Source organism: Pinus tabuliformis, chromosome 7, assembly GCF_031772625.1.
Source record: "Pinus tabuliformis cultivar Carrire ecotype Pingquan chromosome 7, CPIR1, whole genome shotgun sequence".
Classification (NCBI taxonomy): Eukaryota; Viridiplantae; Streptophyta; class Pinopsida; order Pinales; family Pinaceae; genus Pinus; species Pinus tabuliformis.
In genome coordinates this window covers 371,880,642-371,902,543 of record NC_142293.1, presented here as the reverse complement: position 1 = coordinate 371,902,543, position 21,902 = coordinate 371,880,642, and the positions used below count along the sequence as shown (strand labels likewise).

General features: G+C 36.5%; 2 pseudogenes; both read left to right on the top strand.

Moving 5' to 3' along the window:
• The first annotated feature begins 5,672 nt into the window (after window positions 1-5,672).
• Window positions 5,673-6,805, top strand: LOC149247526 (vacuolar protein sorting-associated protein 51 homolog pseudogene; annotated as a pseudogene).
• Window positions 6,806-10,526: 3,721 nt separating this feature from the next.
• LOC149247525 (vacuolar protein sorting-associated protein 51 homolog pseudogene) lies at window positions 10,527-12,402 on the top strand (annotated as a pseudogene).
• Window positions 12,403-21,902: the final 9,500 nt, after the last annotated feature.

Sequence of the window (21,902 nt, the reverse complement as noted above, 5' to 3'; positions counted from 1 at the left end):
GAGTATTAAGAATATAATCAATTACAAACAATCTTCATTGCAATCAATCTGAAACTATTTTCTTCTTCTAGTGTTCCTATTGTCACACCTATTATTTTTTCCATTTTCTGAGATTAGTCATATGAATAGTTGGAATCATAGACCATTCAAATATTTAACTGGAGCTATTTTAGTAAACAGCATACCTTGTCTCTATTGCTCTAAATATTAATAGTGGTCTTTTCGAAATTCAATCATTGTGACTTATGGAGTGTTAAACCCCAAATAATTTTCAATGGTAGTTATTTTCTATTTCTACCTTTGAATGCAAATTCATTGACAATGTTGAATGATGGAAAATGGGAATAATAAGAATGTACACAATTATTAATAGTTTATAGTGTCAAGAAGAAAACATTTGGGGTAAGCAAACATTTTATTTAGGATGAAAATTCAAGTTATTGTATTTATGTTTGAATATTTTTTATGTGCTTACATTGAGAGTGTGTATGTTTTGGGGGTGAGAATGAGAGACAAGGGGAGATAGATATATAGATCGGGAGGGATAGGGAAGAAGAGAGAGGAAAAGACATGGAGGGAGGAAGAGATATAGATATGTAGAGAGAAATGTTAGAGAGAGAGAGAAGGGGAAGAGAGAGGGAGGGAGGGGAAAGGGAGGGAGGGAGGGAGAGAGAGATAGATAGATTTGGAGAGAGTTTGTATGTTTAGGGGCTGAGATAGAGAGATAAAGGAGGGGAGACAATGGGAGATAGAGATATAGATGGAGGAGGTAGAGATGTGCTTACACTGAAATCAATGCACATTATTAATCTCATTACTTTGAAATTAGTACATCATACATCTTATTGCATCAAATCAAAAATCAACATTTACACTAAAATCAATGCATCTAGTGCAAACAATCAAATAGGATTGAAAATCAACATCCATACTCAAATCAATGCATGTAGCGCAAGCAGTCAAATAGGATTAGAATCAATATCTACACTGAAATCAATGCATCTAATGCAAGCAATCAAATATGAGTAGAAATCAACATCTGCGTTGAAATAAATGCATCTTCTGTAAGTTATTAAATATGATTAGAAATAGACATCTAAACTAAAATCAATGCATCTGGTGCAAGGGATCAAATAGTATTAGAAATCAATATCTACACTAAAACCAATGCATCATGTGCTAGCAATCAAACAGGAGAAGAAATCAACATCAACACTGAAATCAATGCATCTAGTGTAAGGTATTAAATAGAATTATAAATCAACATCACACTAAAATCAATGCATATAGTGCATGTGATCAAATAGGATTAGAAATCAATAACCACATTGAAAATATAAAATATTCATGACTTTCAGAATATAATTTCTATGTCTTTATTTGTCTTTGTGAGACTCTTTCTTCTTCTCTCTCTCTCCACCTTCCATTCTATGTCTATCTCCCTCCCCCTCTCCTTCTCTCTCTTCCCCTCCCCCTTTCCCACATCTCACTGTATGTGCCTCTCCCTAACTTTCTCTGTTTTTCTCTCCTTTCCACTCTCCCCCTGATATTTATATTTACGCCTCCCTCCATCTCTCATTATTTTTCTCTCTTTATCAACCCCGTGAACACATGTCCCGCTCTCTCTCTCTCTTTCTCCCCCCATATCTATCTATCTATATACTATCTCTTCCTCTCCATTTCCCTCTCTATCTCTTCCCCTTCTCTCTCATTCACTCTCTCTCTCTACCCATTCCATCTATATATCTATCTCCTATTTATCCCTCTTCCTCCCTCCCTCTCTTTTCCTCTCTCTTCTACCCCCTCCCCCGGCCCATCTATATTTCTATCTCTCCTTGTCTCTCCTTCTCACTCCCAAAACATACACACTATCTATCCATATCTAGCTATCTCTCTCTCCCTCCCTCTTCCTCTCCATCTCTCTCTCTCTCTCTCTCTCTCCCTTGTCACTCCCTCTCCACCTTTCTCTCTCTATGTCTTTATTCCCCTTACAACTCCATCTCTCCCTCTCCCCCCTCTCTCTTCTCTATCAAGTCCTCTCTATTTTTTCTTTCTCTCTCCCCCCTTCTCTCCCACCTCCCTCCTTCTCTCCCTCCATTATACATACACTCTCTCTCCACCCTCCAACTTTTCCACTATCCCTCCCTCTCTCCTTCACTCTCTCCTCCTCTCTCCCCCTCCCATATCTATGTTTCCATGTCTCTCTCACCCCTTTCTTTCCCTATCTCTATCCTCTCATTTTCTCTCTTTTCCCTTGTCTCCTCTCTCCCTCATTCCATCTTCATCTCTCCCTTGTCACTCCCTCTCTTTCCCCCTCCAAATCCATCTCTCTCCCTTCCTCACTTCCTCTCCTCTCTCTCTTCCTTTCTCTCTCTCACTCTGTCTCTCACCTCTATGTCTCTCTCCCACACTCTATTGCCCCTTCCATCTCACTCTCTTTCTTAAATACGATCCCATTGTATTATATTTTAAAAAGTATATAAATTAATAAAAAAACATAATTGGTGGTAAAATATTAAACTTATATTTTGGATCAATCATATTAAAGAAAATATAATAATAAAAAATTCAAAGAATCGCACTATATTATCTACATCCATCTTATTAATATAATAAACTGTTTAGGAAAATAATTCAATATCCCTCATTTTTTTTTAATAGTGTAGAATGCCTCTCCGCGCAACTATTTAAAAATAAAGTCAAAACTTAATTTAAAATTAAAAATAACTTTGAAAATTATATAGTGAAAGTTTGATGACATTTAATTCTCTGAGAAACATTAAAAGAAAATTATAATTAATAGTTATTTTGATATTTAAAATTATTAAAGAGTGAATAGTATTTAAAATTAAATGATGATTTTTGTGAAAGTTATGATTTAATATTTTATTTATATTAAATTAGGAAGTAAATCAATATTTTCATGCGAGATATTTTATTTTTCCTAAAATTAAAATCAGTTAAAGTTTATAAAAGTTTATAATAGGATTTTTATATTAATAATTTTACAATTGAAGTAAAGATTTACAAATTATTTATACATTATATAAATTGTATTTATATTTTATTCTCAAGATGTTACTTTGAAAAATTACATTAAAATACAGAAATATCCGGAATTATAATATTTAGGTTTTAACATAATAAAAATTAACAATATTTTCTTCAATAAAATATATTATAATTACCTTTTTTTTTATTAAATGTTAAAAAATAATATAATTTAGTTGATTTATATTATTATAAATTTTTGAGGTGTAGATTAGTTGTTTTGTGTAGCAATAATCCATATTAAATTTCTAGTGAAAATCTCATGGGAGGTGTTGATGGTTAAACCCAATCATGGTGAAAACATACTGTTAATGGTTTTGATCTAACTCTTGGAATTACCCTAACATACACAAAACCTAGTAGGTAAAAGAAATAATAGTAAATAAATAATAGTACTTTTAGAGTTGAAAAGTTTGAGCAACTAGCTTGTAGACTCATTCTTACATGTGGTCATATTTTGGAAAATGTTTGATGAAATTTTAAGGATCCATTATTAGGCATTAAATGACCCAAATCTATGCCCCAATACCTTTCCAATAATGTAAGAATCACCTCAATTGCAGCTCATATGACAAAGGTATGCCTCCTAGAAGTTGACATATCAAATTTGGCCACCATAATTTAAGACAATGCCACATCAATCCTTGTTACTCATGGGAAAGGGGCTATCGTGTTGAAACTATGAAGAAAAATCTATAAAGTTTGAGTTGTAATGCATATTGAGCATTGAATGGGTCAGATTTAACCCCAAGTTGGCTATCATGTTATGTTATAACTGATCCACTAAGAGGAAAAGGGGTTTCAGTCAATTCAAGTGCATTATATTCCCTAGATGAGCAAAAAAATTGATAGTGAATAGAAAGAGATAGAGATAAAACAATGAGGGTTTGTGCACTGTAGCATCCAATTAAGAACATGTATCACTTCTATGTACTTTCATCCTTTACCATTTAGAAAAAGAGAGAGTAGAGAAACCTCACCTTCCAGCTAGTTTTTCTCACATAATACTTTAATGGATCATATCTTGTGTTATAATGGTTGTGAGTGATTGTATTCATGTATGTTGTCCATTTTCCTCATTTTATATATTGCATGCATGAATGAAGTAACTTAATAAATCCATAAGTGTAAGGAAATATAACCCTCATAGCATGATTTCATATTTTAAATAAACATTTATTAGATCTATTGTGACAAACTATCTAATGGAATACCCAGAACATTTTAGAAAAATATTTATAACATTGTAGGATTCTTTGGGTATATTGTGGGGATTTGTAATAGGTATAGCTAGCTTAATTTTTTAATTCATAAAAACTGCCCATGGGTGATGAATCCATTGATAACCCTAATAAACACTGCCCATGGCTTATGAATCCATTGATAACCCTAAAGAACCCACAAGAGAGAGGTTTTCACAACTAGTAGCTCAAGTCATAGATCTAAACCATAATGTGAGCTTCATTATGATGTAACTAACCAAGAATATTAGATCATTTGGAGAATGTGAGTGCTATAATGTAGAATTCCAACCATAGGGGAGATTGAGAGACTTGGAAGAAACAAAGAGGAAATCTAGGAAAAAACCAAAAAGGGAAAAACCTAGTTTGAGTGTTGTGAAGCATCCATAATCCCTATTCAAAATGGAAATGAAGGTCAACATCAACCAATATCAAGGTGATATTAGTGATTTTAATTTAAATCACTTTTTTACCAATTATAGGTTTATTTTAATGTTGACCACATAGAAGAAGAACAAAAAATTTCATTTTCTTATTTTAAATTTGAGGGTCATTCCTTTATGTAGTGGAAAACCACATGGAAGCATCCAAGTTAGAGGTAGATCCTCCATTGACTATGTGGGAAGATTTGAAAATGCTCATAAAATCAAAATTTTACCCTATTGTGTATGTATATGACTAGTCTATTGTGTATGTATATGACTAGTGGGTCTTGCAACTTTACATTAGGAAAATAAAAGGGAACGTTGTATAGGAGTACATAAGGTAATTCAGAAATATAAACATAATGTTGGGAATCTCACCAAAGAAACTATATGCACTCATCAAGTACCTAAGGGGTGTACATAGCCATTTTTGAAAGCTATTTATGGCATTCAAACCTAGGATGATAGATGAGGCTTAACTACAAGTATAGTATATGAAAAAATAATCTAGAAGAAAGTAAAATCAAGTGGGCCAAAGGATAAGGAGAACCAAGAAGCTTCTAGGGATGGGAATAAGAACTGGAAAGGAAGGAAATTATAAAATTACTGTTGGGCTTCCAATTTGCTTGATTTTCATTCATTTCTCTCATGTTGTTGTTTGGTTAAATGATTAGCTGTTGCCCATATTTGTTACCTTCCTCATTTTAACATGATTAAAACATTATTAATTAAGGTTTGTATGTTGCCGGTATAAACATTAGTTCAATAATTTGTTATATAACCTTTGAACCTATATTTACCTGCCTGCACCATTACACTTACTTTCCTGCACCATGCAATGGATTCCTGCACCATTTACCTGCTTGCACTCCAAGGATTCTTGGACTGCACTCACATTCTCTCTGCCTGTACTCCAATCCTGCGTTAATGGGGATCGAATTGTATCAACTGTTGACTTGTGAATAACCTGGTAGGAAAAGCTAATGTGGAAGGCTTGGTTCAAAGGCATATTGAGATGGCTGCTGAAATTATGGATGTGGATAGTGATCTATAGATGTTGGTATATGAGAATTACAATAATTTTATCAGTGCTACAAACAAAATTTGGAGGGTGAAGGATAATGTCATTGGCATGGAGACTAATATGGAGCATCTTCTAGAGAAGATAACATCTGTTCAATCAAAAAGGGACAGTGTGAATGCATCTCTGTGTGAGAGAAGAGAACGCATAGAAAACCTGAATTGTACTTGGAGTCTTCTTCGTAAAGTGCAGTTCGTATATGACCTTCCTTCTCAGTTGATGAAGTGTATTAAGTCTGACGCATATGCAGATAAAGTGAAATATTATGTAGGGGCTTTTCTAGTTTCGAAGGCGTATGGACAATCATATTTTGAGACATGCAGAAAGGAATCAGAGGTAGCTATTGGTACAGCCATAAAGCTCCTTCAGGCTCGACTGTTCACAGATTCTGAACCAATTGAAGCGAGGGAAGAAGCGGTTGTACTACTTAAGCAACTGGGTTTTCTGGCAGACAATCTGAAGGCAAAGGTCTTGGAGGCAAAGCTGGGACATTTTCTCTCAGAACTTTAGGCTAAAGCCAGACAAGAAAATCATGCTATCATAGATTCAGACATTCCTTCTGAGTTCATATCAGATTCAATCGCATTAAAACAACCTGTGGAAAATTCAAAGGACTCAATTGGCACATTATCTAAAATGGTTACTGCTTATCGTATCATTTTTCCCAATTCAGAAAATTGGTTAACGAAAGTTGCAATAGACCTCTTTAACAAACATTTTGCATGCCTGCGGAAACCTGAGAAAGGAAATAAAATACTTCTACTGCAGAACTTATCTCTGCACTGAGAGTAATTTGTGTCGATGTCAGAAGGATGCATGAAGTTTTACCAGAGGCAGGCCTTCCGAAGTATGCAATTAGGGCCCTAGAGACAACAATCAAATAGTATGTTTCGAATATGCTTAGTCACCTTTTTTCACAAGTGACATCAATTCTTGCAATACTTCAGTCACACCAGACGGGTAGATAAAGACCAGAGAAAATTAAACCACTACAAGCAAACCTTTGAGTAGCTCACGCAAGGAGTAAATCGATTAAACCAAATCTCACCTCAACGTCCACTCCAGGGAAGGAGGAACGATTCTGTTGAATCGTTCCCTGTTTCAATATTTAGTTACACAACTAATTCTTATTCTAGCAAATTGTTAAAACTAATAATATTCTATATTTTAATTGTCTGAATTAAAAGTTCCAGTTTTTAATTGGATGATATATAAGAGATTTCCAGGAGGAAGAACAATTAGTCAATTAATTAGACAATTAGAAAGTAAGGAAGGAAATCGATCGAGCCAGGACATTGTGCATGAGAGGAAGGCGCAGAAAGGAAGAGGAGATCTCCCAATGTAGCCTCACGCAATTCATAACTGATGGATGGCTCTTCTTGTCTTGCTGGAGCTGAGCATTTTCTGGTTGATGTAAAGATTTTTTCTTCAAGAATTAATTGAAGCAATTTTCACTTATGTTTTATTTATTTATTTAGTGCATCTAATGATTTTGATGGTTGTGTGAAACAGGTTAATCTAGGGTGTGAGCTGCTTGGGTTGGCCACCAAACCATCTCACCACCGCTCTTCATTAATTAATTTAAATTTTCATTTACTATGTGAAGTTTATTTAATAATTTATAGTCTCTTTCCTTCTCCAAATTGATGTTCTTTAATTTGCTGCAACTTTTTCCTTTCCGCTCTAAACCTCATTGATTTTTCCCATTAAAAAATTGTTCCTATACTTGAGATTTTTGCTTACACTTAGGATATTTCTTCATATCAAATTGTGTCCCTCCATTTGTTCTTATTTGCAATATCCGCTTACGTGTTAATGAGTTGTAATTGATTTATATCTGAGAACATGAAAATGATGTGAGTGATTATGGTTTTGAGGTACTTACATAATCATTCAATCTATGGTTACAAAAACCATATATTCCTTGTATGTTGCAGAGCCTATATTAATGAAAGAAAATTATGTCATGTTGAAAACAATAATATTTACTTTATATTAAATTTCTAGAGAGTTCTTCATTATTTTTCTCCATGGACAAGGAAGGCCAGATTCATATTAATTTAACTTCTTTCATAAGTTATTTACACAGTAGATTTATTTGCCCATGCTTTCAAGTTAATTTCACACAAAATTAGTACAAGCAGAATTAGTACAGGTGGAATGATTCTGAATTTCTTTTGAATTCCTTCCAGCATTTACAGTCTCTTGATATTGTCTCGAAGCTGTTGGGTTCCAGTTATGATTAGCTTTCTATTTGCTAGTACTTAGAATTTTTTTTCACATTGGTTTGCTTTTTATTTGCTGCATGATTTAATTGTTTGGATTGGTGTTTCTCTAATTCTCTTTTAGTGTAGGATTTCATTTATTGATACACCCAAGATAGAATAGCATTTGTTTTGCCCACCAGCTTTCTCTGGCATTTCCAATGCTGCGTGTCAAACTTCACAAACTATCTGGATTGACAAATTAAATTTTGGTACATTTATAGACCCTATACTGCACTCAAAATTTTGGTTTATGGGAGGTACTCAGGGGATTGACCTTGGTGATGTGCAGTAGAGGCACTCAGGATTGACCTTGGTGATGTGCAGTATTTGTTTTTTTCCCTTCAGGTAGTTTCTCTTGCAATTTTATGTTCTTTCAATTTATTTCTTTCTTGCAATTTCGCTTTAATGTTTCTCATTTTCCAATGCACAATTAAGTTATCCTCTTGCATGGTCCCAACTGCATGTGCAACCTTACCCTAGCCTTAATCCATACCCGATCCCTTATCATGATCCTTATTGTACTCCTTATCCTTACCCATACCCTAGCTCTCATCCAAACCCTAATCCGTACCCAAACCCCAATCCATACCCCAATCCTAGTCCTTATGGTATGTAGACCTAACTCTAATCTGCCCCCTATACCTAACCCTAGTTCTAATTCAAAAACCTAGATCTAACCTTAGCACAAAGCCTAATACCAATCAAAATCCGAACCTTACTCCAAGCATTGACCAGACCCTATCCCAAACCATGTCATAAACCATAATCTAAACCATCAAGTTGCACAACGGTTTCAAACACCATTTATTCCCATTGAAAAAAATGCTACATCTTCCATGTTTGGAAAGGGAATGAATTTGGAAATTTCTCCCATAAGTTATAATTCAAAGACCACCAGAGGAGCAATATTTCATTGGAACTTGTTCTGAAAATGTTGTCGAAATCCAAAACCATAGAATCTCTCTCAGCCATTCTTGTGAATCTGAAAATCAAATATTTGAGCCTGAAATTGAGGGATTTATCTTTTGTCTTTGACAAGATTATTTGTGCCTCCACTAAAATGACTATCAAACTATGAAAGACTTGCATCAGTTGGACAATCATAAATATTTGTATTCCATTAAATCCTGGTTTTGAACAGTCATCAAGCCATCTTATTTGCTCATCACTCAGAAACTCTTGGTACCACATCAATTGAAGAAACTAGTTTCTCAAGCTTTGGTATGTCTTGAAGTCTATTCTTTAAAACTAAGTGTGAGTATAATCAACATTTTGTTACAGACATGGCTTCATTGGAAGTATGCCTTCACTTAAAGGTGATATTTCTTTCTTTAAAAATAGGGTAGGGTAATAGGAGAATATTGAATAAAGATGCATAAAAACACTCTTGAGCTTGTGATTCCCTAGACCAACAACTTTTTAAATTTCTATTATCATGCACTCTCATGGTGAGACATGTCCTAGTAAATTTACACTTAATACCCCATATTTTAGAGTGACTTTGAGTATGGATTAACATGTGAGTCAAGGATATTGTTATAAGTTACATGTAATACTTTTCTCCTATCCTTAGAAACTATTATTAGGAACATATTTTTAAGTCCTCTTCGAAGGGATCAATGAAACACTTTCTATAACGAACCATGCCTACAAAACTATAATAAGCTTTCAAAAAGAACCCTAGCATGATCAACTCAAGGAATAGTTTTGGTCATTATCGGAGATGGTTTTTTAATAAGTTCTTAGGGTAGCACAACTGTAAAGAGTAGTAATTAAAATCTTTTCACACCATCCTCCACTCTTAAGGAGTAGATTTTCCTCCCCACCTATTAATTAACCTATTTGAAGTTAATCATAATCATAATTTTTTTTAAGAAAACATAAATGAATTAACTGAGGGATAGGAGGTCTCATTGCCAGCCGGCCTACTATGATCATGGGTCCTAAGGATAATGACATTACCGCATTGGTCACCAAGCTAGGGTAATGGATTTCAATTGAAAAATGGGAAGACTAGAGGTCTCATAGCCAGCCCACTTGTTCATTCTTGTTAGTTCTTGTGAATGGTAATGTCAATAGCTGGTTACCAAGCCATGACAATGTGCTTCAATTAACTTCTAAAAAGAGAAGAAGTAAAATATTCTTAAACGACTCTAAATCTATATCTAATAGGTGGGACAAAAGAATTTCATAAGGTTAAAAGGTACCCCTTCTAGGCTATGGATGCCTGTTGGCAGCAAATCCATGCCTGTGGTATTAAAATTAACTCTACACTATAATTTACTTAGTTCTTTTTGCTTTCCCTAAACTCAATATCAATCTCTTTGAAAATCCATTTTAAATCCTTATGTCATTATGCCTTAGAGTTCTATCTTTTTGGAATGATTTTTATGGACATGGGACCCTTGGTACAGGTAATTCATTGTTCCTAGGAAAGAGGACCTTCAACTATACATGGATAATGGTAAAATTATCATTGTGGGAAGGTATTGCTATGTCCACTTTCAACACCATGTTTTTTTTTTAAATGAGGTCACTCATATTTACAATGAGAATATTAAAAGTGAAACTTCTGATTAGGGATGCCTCGTGGATATTCTTTTGAAAATTTTAAAAGTTAGCTATTTTATTCAAGTAATAACACCATCCTTGCAATTTAGTTTTATATGGTAGTTTTCGTTCTAGGTTTTCTTAAAATGAGTCTAAGTAAATAAAGGGTCTAGTCAGACACTATGTTTTTAGAGAAAGATTTAACTATCACAAGAAGTGTGATCACACAAAATTGCAGGAACATAATTTTGAATACTTATAAATGTTTCTAATTTTGTGTTTTTGCTAGGAAGTGACAGTACTAGATTTCCTTTCATGAGGACATTCAAGATGGTCAGCATTGGGGGATGTTGGGCTTCCATTTTGTCTTATTTTCATTCATTTATCTCATGTTAATGTTTAGTTAAATGATTAATTGTTGCTAATATGTGTTACCCTCCTCATTTTAACATGATTAAAAGATCATTAATTAAGGTTTGTATGTTGCAGGTATAAACATTAGTTCAATCCTGTCTTATACAACCTTTGAACATGTATTTACCTGCATGCACTATTACACTTACCTGCCTACACCATGCCATGGATTCCTGCACCATTTACCTACTTGCACCTCTAAGGATTCCTGGACTGCACTCACATTCCCTATGCCTGTACTCTAACCCTCCATTCATGGGGATTGAATTGTATCAGTTGTTGAGTTGTGAATAACCTGGTAGGTAAAACTAATGTAGAAGGCTTGCTTCAAAGACATGTTGAGATGGAAGCTAAAATTATGAATTGGATAGTGATCTACAGATGTTGGTATATGAGAATTACAATAAGTTTATCAGTGCTACAGAAACAACTCGGAGGATGAAGGATAATGTCGTTGGCAGCGAGACTAATATGGAATAACTTATGGAGAAGATAACATATTTTCTGTCAAAAGGTGACAATGTGGATGTATCTCTCTGTGAGAGGAGAGAATGCATAGAAAACCTGAATTGTACTCGGAGTCTTCTTCGTAAATTGCAGTTCATATATGACCTTCCTTCTCAGTTGATGAAGTGTATCAACTCTGAAGCATATTCAAATGCAGTGAAATATTATATAGGGGCTTTGCTAGTTTTGAAGGCATATGGACAATCATCTTTTGAGACATGCAGAAAGGAATCCAACGAATCTATTGGTACAGTCATCAAGCTCCTTCAAGGTCGACTATTCACAGATTCTGAACCATTTGATGTGAGGATAGAGTCAACTATACTACTTAAGCAACTGGGTTTTCCGGTAGAACATTTTCTCTCAGAACTTCAGGCTGAAGCCGGACAAGAAAATCATCTTGTCACAGATTCAGACAATCCTTTTGAGCGCATATCGGATTCAATAATGTTAAAACAACCAGTGGAAAGTTCAAAGGAATCAATTGGAAAATTTTCTAAAATGGTTACTACTTATCGCATCATTTTTCCGAATTCAAAAAAGCAGTTAACGGAAGTTGCAATAGACCTCTTTAACAAACATTTTGCATGCCTGCGGAAACCTAAGAAATGAAATGCTTCTGTTGTAGATCTTATCTCTGCATTGAGAGTAATTTATTCCATGTCAGAAAGATGCATGAATTTTTACTAGAGACAGGCCTTCTGAAGTATTCAATTAAGGCCGCAGAGGCAACAATCAAACAATATGTTTCGAATATGTATGGTCACCGTTTTTCACAAGTGACAGGAATTCTTGCAATAATTTAGTCACACCAGAGGGATAGAGAAAGTCCAGAGAAAATTAAACCACTACAAGCCAACTTGTGAGCATCTCATGCAATGAAGAAATTGATTAAGCCAAATCACACCTCAACAACCACTATAGGAAAGAGGAACAATTCACCAGAATTGTTCCCTCTTTCAATATTTAGTTGCGAAACTAATCCTTATTCAGGTAAATTATTAAAACTAATAATCTTTTATAAGAGATTTCCAGGAGAAAGAATAATTAGTCAATTAATTAGACAATTAGACAGTAACGAAGGAAATCGATTGAGGCAAGGACAATGTGCGTAAGAGGAAGGTGTAGAAGGGAAGAGGAGCTTTCCCAATGTAGTCTTGCTGGAGCTGAGAACTTTCTGCTTGATGTAAATATTGCTTTTCAGGAATTAGTTGAAGCAATTTTTATCTATGTTCTATCTATTTATTTATTGCATCTAATGATTTTGACTAGTGTGTGAGCCAGGTTAATCAAGGGTGTAAATCATGCATGTGTGTGAAGTGATTCACCACGACGGTGACTTTCCGTGCAAAACAATGTCATGCATGTGACAATAATTAGATCCAAATGAAACCTAAAATGGTGCTTCTCGAAGATAGCATGCATCAAAATGACAGCCAGCGATCACTGAAATCAAGAAGATAACAATCATACAAAGAGAAACACAAAAAGCAATAGAAATGAAAAGCAAGACATGGAAGACAGGCTTACTCCAAAACGACTGAGCTAAATGTGCCGACGACTCCTAGATACAATGTGGAATGTTAGAGCTACAATGGCAATGTGAGGAATGAGCTCTACAGCATCGAGTTCATGACTTTTATTAAAATTGAGGATGTGACACACGTGCCACAAATCTAGGAAGAGCGACACTTGGTGCAAAGCTTCTTGAATTATCCTTGCATGCAACCTCGAGCTGCTAAAAGTAGATCATTGAATCAAGGGATGCATTTGCATGCTTCCTTGGGAGAAGCATCCCATGCATGCAAATCAGTTTTTCTCAGTCCCAAAGCGAACGAGTCAACTCAACTACACATGCAATAGTTTTATCAGCTTGGAGGAAAAAATGTGCATTTTGGGGAGGGATCTAGGCTGGCTGCTTAAAAGGATTGCACAATTTATGGACGGGGCCGGTGACTACTACCCAAAATTGCACAATTTTTGGGATGAGAAATCCTGCTGGGAGGAATTGCGTAGTTTTCCAGTGACCTGTGGAAGGCATATTTGTGCAATTCTAGAGCCCAACAGGCTACCAGACAAAATTGTGTAATTTATGGATGGAAGGCTAGATCCCCTTCATAATTACACAATTTCCTAAGGGATATGCTCAACCTGTCACTGGACCAGTGAAATGACCTATGAGGGGGATGCAACAAGTATTGATGGATAAGTTGTCATTCTGCAAGCAAATCACTGAAGCTTCTGTACTTGACAAGGCAAGACATGTTGTTATGAAAGGTTGGTAGGAAGGCTCCAAAGTGAAGCTATGTAAAACTTTTGGATGGTGGTTGTAGCCACTACAACACTTAGTTATTCAGGATTATTATTCCCTAGCTCTAAAATGATTAAAAATGATCCATGTTTGATGTCAGGCCAGGAGGTAACTCCACAATGTGAATTGTGTTTTTGAATTAAGATTGGTCATGGATATATACATGGAGGGAGAGACTCTTGGGCTTCACCTCTTAGTGTCTCTTCATATTCATAATCTCGTTATTTTCTATTTACATTATTTACATAAATATCATAATCCCAAAGATTAAGTGTCAACATTCCCCCCCTTAATCTGAAGGGATGTTGGTGAGCCCAAGCATCATTATGAATATTTCAAACTTTTATCTTCCAAGTGCTTTGTTGAAGATGTTTGTATTTGCTCCTTTGTGGAACAATGGTGTAGATGTATTGTCTTGGCCTCAACATGATGTCCAATCAGATTTCCTTTTGTATTGATGTGTTTCGTTCGATCATGAAACTTTGGGTTCTTGGAAAACTTTATTGCAGAAATGTTGTCAATCATGAGTGGAGTAGAATACACTTTTTTCACCTGCAAATCTTCTAGAGCCACACAAATTCCTTGGTTGCTTCAGCTGATCCCCCATATTCTGCCTTTGTTGTGGAAACTACTGGAACTAATTTCTTGTGTAACCTCCTGGAGAAAGGTCCTGATCCAACACTCATAGCATAACTTGAAGTAGATACCCAGTTTCTTTATCTCCATTGAAGCATGAAACAGATTATCCAATCAAGCTGAAGTCACCCACCGATGTATACTTGTGTCCAAAGTCTTGAGTTCCCGTCAAGTACTTTAGAACTCTTTTTTTAGCAAACCAATGTCCCTCTAAAGGATTTTTCATAAACCTAGAGAGGATTCCAATAGCAAATGAAATGTCTGGTCTAGTAATAGTCAGTTAGTTGAGAGTTCCTACAAGTTGTCCATACTTTGTTTCATACGAAAATTCTTTTCCTCCAATGGGTGTGAGCTTCAAGTTCTATTCCATTTTAGTAGTGAAAGGATTGCACTCATCCATGCCAAACCTATTCAATAGATTTCCAATGTACTTCTTCTGAGAGAGGAATATAAACTTTAGATGTTGAGTTACTTCTATACTAAGATAGCAAAAAACATAGCCCAAGTCAATCATTTCAAAACCTATCCTCAATTCCTTCTCTATGGATGCAATTTAGCTCTCATTATTCCCTTTCGTCAAAATATCATCTACATACACCACATGATATACAATTTTTTTTCCAAATTTCTTAACAAAAAAAGTTACATCACCAAGATCATAATGTTTGAAATTGTGTTTCATAAGATGCTCGATTAAATTTTCATACCAGGCTCGTCGTGCTTGCTTGAGGCCATACAAGGATTTCACAAGATTATATACCTTGTGTTCTTGTCCCTTCATAACAAATCCTTCTAACTAGGACATAAAAACATTCTCTTTCAAATCTCCATTAAAGAAAAAAGTTTTTACATCCATTTGATGGAATTTCCAACTATTCTGAGCTACCCACGCAAAGAGTGTCCTGACAGTATCCCATTTTTATCTGGCGGGGGGAAATTCTCATCATAATCAACCCATTCCTTCTGTGTAAAACCTGTTTCCACAAGCATGCCTTTTTGTTATAGTGTTTTCTCCTCGAAGGTGTATGAAAAGGAAACACATAAGGTTGTGGATGACAAACAGTCTCAACAATATAAATGGCTACTAAACATTGTAGATCTGCATCATATGATAGAAACAAAACTTGCCAAAGCCTTGATCTATGCCACAATCATAGTTAAATAGAGAAATGAAATAGTAATAAATATGAGTAACTCCAATAATCAAATGGAAACGAGACATACAAAAAATATATTTTATTAAATAACACTTCTAAAGGGAACAAATAAATGTTACCGACCCCCCTCTATGGTATGGGATCTTGGCTATCCGCAAATATCTTCAGCTTTTGTAGAGTCTCTCTCCTCTATAACATGTAAACCCAACAAATAAAATGTTTGACCTTAATGTGAACTCAAATGGAAAAGAAAAATGCTATGCGACAGTGATAATAATCAGAGTTACAACAATTAGTGCAACAATGAAAATAATCAAAAGTGAAAAATGAATGGAAAACCCTTGTATTTATAACAAAATATTAGGTTATCCTCAAATAATGAGCAATAATAAAATATTATTAACCCCATTCTAGAAATAACCATTTGGACTATTTTATTATGTTTGGTTAAAGGGAAAAAGTATTTAAATATTCTATAAAAATAATAAACAAATAAATGATTTAATTATCATCTCAAGAAATATGGTTAAGGAATAATAAACAAATAATGATTTATTTAATTATTCCTAAGGGATTTGGTCAAAATTGACAAGGAATAATAACTAATTAGTGATTAATTAATTATTCCGAGAGAAAAATAAGATAATTAATGATTTATCTATTTATTTCTCATAATTGGGTCAAATGTGACAAGGAATATTAATTAAAAAGTCGTTTAATTAATTATTCCTAGAAGATAATTAAATAAATAGTGGTTTATTTAATTATTCTTCACGGGTTTAATTATAAATGACTTAACAAATGTTTTTTATTAAGTAATTTCTCAAAGTGAAAGCAATTTTACTATGGTAAAATTGCCCTTACATACTTCAATCTATCTAGTAAATTATGACTAGATGATCAATTTTCTGTGATAATAGATTGCCCCCCAATGTACAAGTGTTAGGAGAAAAACGCATGATTGAAGTACGTTGTAAGGACAAAATCACTAGATAACAAAATGGAGTTAGAGAGAGAGAGAGACCAATAGAATTGAAGTGAAACAAGATAGTGACAGAGGGGGCGAGACTAATGCAAGTATCCTTTTTTGTTGTGGTACCGAATCTCAATGAGGTGGGGGAGGCATACCTTTACCAGCTGAGATAAATTAGTACAAGAATAATGATGTGCCCGTAAACATAAAACTGAGCAATGGAGTATATGTTGAATGGTAAACGAAATGTTAACATAGTTGAACCAGAAAATAATACAATGTGTCCCATATACATAATGCACCTCGTAGAACATGATCCATGACTTAACACAATAATATCTGAGTACATGAGATATAATGACCCTTCCCTCAAAAAATGGGTGCGAGGGAGGGTGGAACAATTGAAGAAGCCCTGTTGAACAGGGAAGGGCTTTGCAAAAACTGAATGGACCATCTAAAGGAGACGTGCATGCTATCAAAACTGCAATCAGTAGGAACCGAACCCATCAAATATGTGGAATTGCATCTCAGTCTTTAGCATAATATGAAGGCACTCGAGCATGTGGGGGAATACCTAAAGGGCCACCCCCTCATGAGGTTTGGAACATCTCACACACACATGGGAATCACTGGTACAATCTTCTGCATCACTAGACCATCAAGTATATGAATATCAAACATGAAACAACCAAGTAAAAGGGAAATGATACGTCACTTTCCTTGATCTGAGGTACCGAACAAGGGTGGAAGATCAAACCAAGATACACCATCCTCTAGGCCATTCTTTTGGAATAGACGTGTTGATGTTGACAAAATAGATCCCACCATAACTGGGGCAATGAGGATCCTCAAGTAAGCCATGAGGGAAAATAGTAATGTGACTGATGGACTAACACCAGGGAGAATGGAAAAAAATGGGACTGAGGGACAAACAGATGACTTCCCTTGTCAGAGAATAAAGTGCATGGTTGACCTGTGAGCGATTAACTCAACTTTGGAGGGGATGGGGGACAACATGACTAGAGGCCAAAATGGGAAACATAGGATGAATAGTATGCAAATATGGACGGAATATTGTGGCATGATATAATGGGATGCAAAACAAACTCCATGGCTGCAAGGGTGACTCATCATGGGTGTCTGAACAAGGGTGACTTGATGATGCTGCCACATAGAATAGGCCTGGTGGGGACCATTTTCTCTTATTTCCTTTCTCTTTTTTCCCTCTCCCATTTCCATCCCCAAAAACATGAGAAAATTATGATTGCTCATGATGAAAATCTATAATTGAGACGAAAAGCATCAAGGGAAGGTGTTCCCCAAAGTAGAAGCATCGCATATGAAGCAACTCAATTTTGAGAAGTGACGAAGTGACCCTTCTTGGAAAAATGGCTTCCAAGTGAAGTGTCAAATCATCAAAAACTAAGAAAGACACATTATAGTACTCGATGAGAGCTTTATAATGGTGTTAATAGTTCATCAAATAGAACTATGGTATAGTCACAATGTGCGACAGAAAGACTGTGGATTTTCCTATAAAAGGGTGTTTTCCTCTAATTTGGGAGGAGGAGAAGGGCTTAAATCTTGTGGAGACCATAGTAGAAAAACTGACGATGAGAATCGGGATCTGTGACTTTCAGGTAGGTGACCTTACTTGTCTAAAGATGGCCTTAATGCTTTTTGGAACGATGGTTGTTGGTGAAGAATTAAGGGAAGTAGAAAACGAGATAAACTACTAAAGGAGGTCTAGAATCATCTTCAACCACAAAGTCAAACATGGCAACGATGTGGACATAGAGTGGAAAGTTTGAAGATATGGTATCAAATGTCTATGATAAGTGATGTGAATATGGCTCGTCGGGGAGGCCGGTAGGACAAACTATCTAGGGAATGGGAGGATAATTGATCATACATAGATCCAGTGTGAGGGAGGGGATTGATTTGGTATGCAAATGTGAGAATGATGCTGCCTAGGAGGAGGAGCTTGTGGAGCGCCATTTTGTTCCGAGTGCTGGAAAAATGGATTCAAGCATCTTGGCCCAACTCGGCATGAGATCCTCCAAAGGATGATAAGGAGGTGTAGGGACCTATGTGCCCCCTAGTATGTTATCGGCCTACTCGATGTATTTAGACTGGTGGACTCCAAATATGGAAGGACGTATGCACGATGGTGCATATCATCCCAAGGATAATCAAGGGTAGTCATGGCTTCCATGATGTCCTCATCAAAATGGAAGATGGGGGAACCAGAGGAAGATTGACTACATTATGTGGCGGTGTTACCTCGTGCATCATCCTGAGAAAGAGGGTTCACATACACATCATCTGGAATGGTAGATGATGAGCTGGTACATAAAAAATCTACCGATGTTGAGACCCCGACTTCTGACAAAAGAGGTTTGATAGAAGCACGTGCATGAACCTTAGAAAGGTTTTCTTGTGAGGAACTCAAGGATGACGACAAGTAAAGGATATGTCTAATGGAGTTTGTCATCTCGACACTATTGGGAGGGATCACGATGGTGGGACCAGAGTCCCCCTGTTTTGGTTTACTAGTGGTACAAGAATCTATGGGTAGAGGAGTAGGTGATCCACTACGTGTAGTCTTGTATTCACGAAGCGCCTCAAGGCAATCAAAAAATTTGCTAAGATTAGGGAAATAATGGGAATAGTGACCATGATGATTGCACAAGGCACAAGGGTGATTTGTTTGTAACTTTTTTAATTTCTTGGCTGGACTCAATAAGGTAATTTGTACCTCAGGTATATTTGACTCAGGGAACATTTCATGAACCAAATGCTTGAGATGAGGGAGGTCAGGACAATTATTGGTGGCATGCCAAACAACTTTACGCAAAGCACACAGAGGTGAGGGATTTGGGGCTTTGGGGGTTGGAGGAGCTTGGGGAACCTTGGCCTTAGGTTCTTTCCTCTTGGCTTTGTCCCCCTATCCGGATTCTTTCACAACAGGAGTGGGTTCTTATTGAGGTTGCGATGGAGCTCGAGTAGCGGTAGGGTTCGTAGGGACCGGTTGAACCGAGGTGAAATTACTATAAGGTATTAGCTGACTAGGTGTAGTGTTTGCAGGGGGATCAATGTCCCATACTACTATCCCGAAAGTCATATTAGGGAGGAACAACGAAGCCATGACAAGGACAGAAAATATTCTCAGAGGAGGAAATAAGAAAGGTATTTGGCCTGTAGGGTAATGTCTATGCAGAACAACTACTGGATGGTTGAGACCTAGAGGAACAGTTCTTGGTGGGAACATAGGAGAGGCACCCACAAATGTAGGAGGTCCTGGGAGGTGGATTCGGATGGCTCGACTAATAGGGTAACAATAGGTTACTGAGGACCTGGTTGTTGATCAGAGGTACCAGACTACTTCTAAGCACCCTGTGACACTTGTAACATGCAAACACTCATACAACTAGGTTCAAAGATGAGAGGGGGAAGACTATGTAAAGCACCTAGTAATGAGGAATATTTGTAGACTCCACGTGAAACACTAATGGGAGGAGTGGCAGAATGCTTATCGAACATCGCCACGATAACGGACTTAGGAGACGTCACTAATGTCGGCTCGTAGTATGCCATCTCATCTATGGTGAAGATATTCCCTTCATGGGGGAAGCACATACTGCGGAAACATGCATATGCAATGATTGACATCAATTATATGAACTATGACCCAAGAGAATGTTGTAATATAAAGTGGCATCAATAACCTCGATGTGTACATGAACTTTATTACCTGCAAGATTCACTAGACAATTGTGATACATGTCGAGAGGATAGTAGGAGTGTCTGTCTCAAGCATGCAAAGTGATGGTGAATGGGGAAAACCCAGGTGACTTAAGTTGTCTCCAAACAATAGGAAACATCACATAGGTGGATGCGCCTTCGTCAATAATGCATTAGGAGATGATGGCATTACAGACTCAAACTGGTATCTACAAACAAATGGATGAAGGTAATGGGGGATGTTCTCATGTATCAACTGGGAAGATAATCAAATGATTGTCGGAAGGATCTACTATGCCCAAAGTAGTTAGTAGAGATTTTTTTTGAGGTGGGCACGACTGAAGTACTTCCAGCATTGACATCAAAGCAGGTGATTGCGCCAAGCTGTCTACTATATCGTATTTATGGGAAGCTTAGTTAGAATTCACGTTATAGTGTAATGGTCCCTTTGGGATATTGGGAATTGACTCAACTTTACGTTGATGGATATGTAGCAAAGCATTTGGTGTCATAAGAGGCTGAGTAGATGTTTTGGTTTTCAACTTAGTGGTGGACGAAGTCGATGGCTTGTCATAATCACACGACCGAGTTTGCAGGTTGATATCAGAGTGATTAACCTCATCGAAATTCATCATGAGGATTTGGTAGTCACCATGACCAAAATGTTGGGGGGGAATGGGTTTCTTGACTAGGCTGAGGTTGAGAAACAACAAATCCTTATTGGGGGAAAGGATTTGTAAGCACTAGTGGTTGAGATTGCACAGGATTATGTTGTGATTGCTAGATGGGAGGGTGAACTTTAGAAGTTGCTTGAGCTTCCCACATTTGGCACATCACGTGTATAATGGCCATGTACACCACAACATGAAAAAGGCTTGTTCGTATCAATATCCTTATTCTACTTGGGTTGAATTCCCTTTTGTTGGTTATTGGTGTTACGCTGGTTCCCCAGGGGTTCACTAGGTTGATTAACTTGGTTACCGTCATTACCCTTGTTACCCTTTCCCTTATTATTTTTCTTCAAATTTTGAGGATTGGTCGCACTATGATATGGAAAAACTTAACCCTGAGAGGAAGGTGGCTACTAGAGATGACGATTCATGACAGGATACAACGCTAATGCCTGAGGGGCTAGAGCACTGGGCTGTTTATAGGGAGAAGATTGTGGAGGAGAAAACGTTTGATAGACAAGTTGAGCATTGGATGGCCCTGAAAACATGTTTCTAGCAGGAGGGGCATAAGTTTTGGAGAAACTCATGCCTTGTGCATATAACCATAACATTGTTGATTATACGACGAAGGATGTTAAATGGGTATAATGATACGTCGGCAGTGTGAGATTCCCTCGATGCATTGGCACCTCCTGGAAGCGGGGCGTTTGGAATGATGGTATATACATAACTGTATGGTGCATAAATCAAGTCATATCACAAAGTGGTTTGGAGAGGTTCCTCCTATGTTTGAGGAAAATGGGAGGCAACATCTTTGGTAATGGGTGATAAAAGGCTCCTAAGAAACCAATCGAGGTAGACATGGTCTTTGAAG